General features: G+C 40.9%; 1 pseudogene; it reads left to right on the forward strand.

Moving 5' to 3' along the window:
- The first annotated feature begins 1912 nt into the window (after positions 1 to 1912).
- On the forward strand, positions 1913 to 2252 carry LOC101583024 (annotated as a pseudogene).
- The last annotated feature ends 237 nt before the right edge of the window (positions 2253 to 2489 follow it).

Genomic DNA, 2489 nt, shown 5'->3' on the forward strand with positions numbered 1-2489 from the left:
GAAAAGCGAAAACTAAGACAAATGAAGAAACAAGCAGTAGAGTCACTTCTGTTTCACTTCCTATTCCCATCCTCAAAGACAGATGCCCTGTATTTTTTCCTCAGGAACCACCGAGCTCTTGTATGTTATTGATTGATGCTATCTTATAAACATTACCCACCAGAGAGAAAAATCGGAGATACGGTCCAAATCTGCTCAGCTTTGTTGTTCTGTCTTTACAGACATTTGGCAGGTCACCCAGGTAAGGTCAAAGTTGACCGATCCATAAAAGTCTATAAAAAGGACCTGAGGATTGTTTCAGGTATATTAAAGAATAACAGTCATTTTTCCTTCAAATGTCACTTTTTCATTTCTGTGAAGAGACAGAATTCTGAGTTGGATGGATTACCCTGCTTCCTGGAAATGGCATTTGCTTCCTGGAAGGAACTAGCTACAGAAAAATGTTCATGTTCTACCCACGGAAGCATCCTTGTCAGCAGATAGAATGAAGCTGAGAATTGAAGTGAAAAAAAAGTTATAGCTCAACAATGTCAACACGCTTTCTGTTTACGTAATCTACTTTCCCTATATGAATGCCTTTGTGAAAGATTGGGACATGTGATGTATACTACCGTCTTCTCTTCTTTCATCTTAAACTCTGTAACCTTAGGTATGGGATTGAAGGAAGAATTATTGGGGATTGGTTAGTTGTAAAATGAAGTAAGGTGATCTATTTGGTAGAACGTTTTAGCAAAATATTTGTTACAAGATAAAAGAATATGTACAAAACACTGTTACTTCCTTTTTAAATTTTAATATATTTTAACAGATACATGAAAATACAAAATTGTACATATTCCTGAGTTAGCATGGATGTTTCAATGCAGGTATAACTGTGTACGATTCAAGTCAGTATAAACATATTTGTCTCTTTGTTTTCCTTTCTCTATGGTGGAAACATTCAGAATCCTTTTCCTGGTTTTTTGAAATGATGGCACCTTATCATTATCTATAGCCATCAGCCTGTTCACTAATGTAGCAGAATTCTCACTCCTATCTACTACAGTTGCTTTCTAGGCCATTGACAGCATAAACTACTTTTATAATCAGCTGACCATTGGATTAATTAATTTGGATGGTTTATTAGCATCTGGGGCTGGTGAGATAGCTCAGTGGACTAAATACCTGCTTCAGCAAGTGTAGGGACCAGGATTCGATACCCAGCACCACATGCCATGCCAGCCTCTCCCCCCAGGCACGCTGAGCCGGCCACCAAGACCAGGTGTGGTGGCGCATGCCTGTAATCCCAGTGCTGGGGAGGCTGAGACAGGAGGATCACTGAGTCCGAGCTGCATAGTGAGACCCTGTACCAAATACATAAAAACAAACAAAAACAAAAACAAAACAAAACAGAACAAGAAAGAATGTGTCCTTGTGGTTTGCTAAGGTGAGAATTTAAGAGAAAAAAAAATTATAGCTCAACAATGTCAATCTCTTTTGAATGGTCAAATGTTCCTATCTCTTTTGGCCAATGTTCCTATCTCTTTTGAGTGGTCAAAAGAGATAGGAACACAGGAAGGCCAAACAGGGCTGATAGTGTCACCCATGCCCCTTCCTTTACCTTGATTCTTACAGCCTTATTAAGAGGAATATCAAAGAGCAGACTGACTGGAGTCGAACATCTTGAAAAATTTACTTAGCCGGTGAACACATCCCATGCAGTAGACCAGATCCCTGGGTTTTCTAGTGAGAAGTCCTCTTTCATCATTCAGCTTTCATGGAGAGAATTTTAAAACATTTTTTTTTTCACTCCCTCTTTAGGCTTTCTTCAGCTGCCATCAAAGTGCTTGGTTCTTCCGAGGAAGCTAAGGCTGCATTGGGGTGAGTCCCTCACTTCTTCTGGAGACTAGCACCGTGCTTGGCAGCCCGCATTATGGTCTCCATCTCCGAGCTTGCCTGCATCTACTCCGCCCTTACCATGCACAATGACAAGGTGACTGTGATGGAGGATAAGATCAATGCCCTCATTAAAGTGGCTGGTGTCAATGTTGAACCTTTCTGGCCTGGCTTGTTTGCAAAGGTCCTGGCCAATGTCAACATCGGGAGCTTTATCTGCAATATAGGGGCTGGAGGCCCTGTCCCCGCAGCAGGCACTGCACCTGCAGGTAGCCCTGTGCCCTCCACCGCTGCTGCCCCAGCTGAGGAAGGTGGAAGCAAAGAAAAAAGAATCAGAGGAGTCTGAGGACAACATGGGCTTTGGTCTTTTTGACTAAACTTCATCTTGTAACATGTTCAATGAAAACTGAACAGCTAAAAAATAAAAAAATAAAAAACCCTCATTAGTAAGACTGTATTCAAGCATGCTAAAACCAGTAATGTAAGATGGCTATTTTAATTCTTAGGGACAGCTTATTTTCCTGACTGACACTTTGTTTTTCTTTCTTACGTAGGCAGAAAATTGGAGCAAGAGTCCAACCAAAATTAAGTGCCAGTTGAGACCAATTTCAGAA

Source organism: Octodon degus, unplaced genomic scaffold, assembly GCF_000260255.1.
Source record: "Octodon degus isolate 3935 unplaced genomic scaffold, OctDeg1.0 scaffold00001, whole genome shotgun sequence".
NCBI lineage: Eukaryota > Metazoa > Chordata > Mammalia > Rodentia > Octodontidae > Octodon > Octodon degus.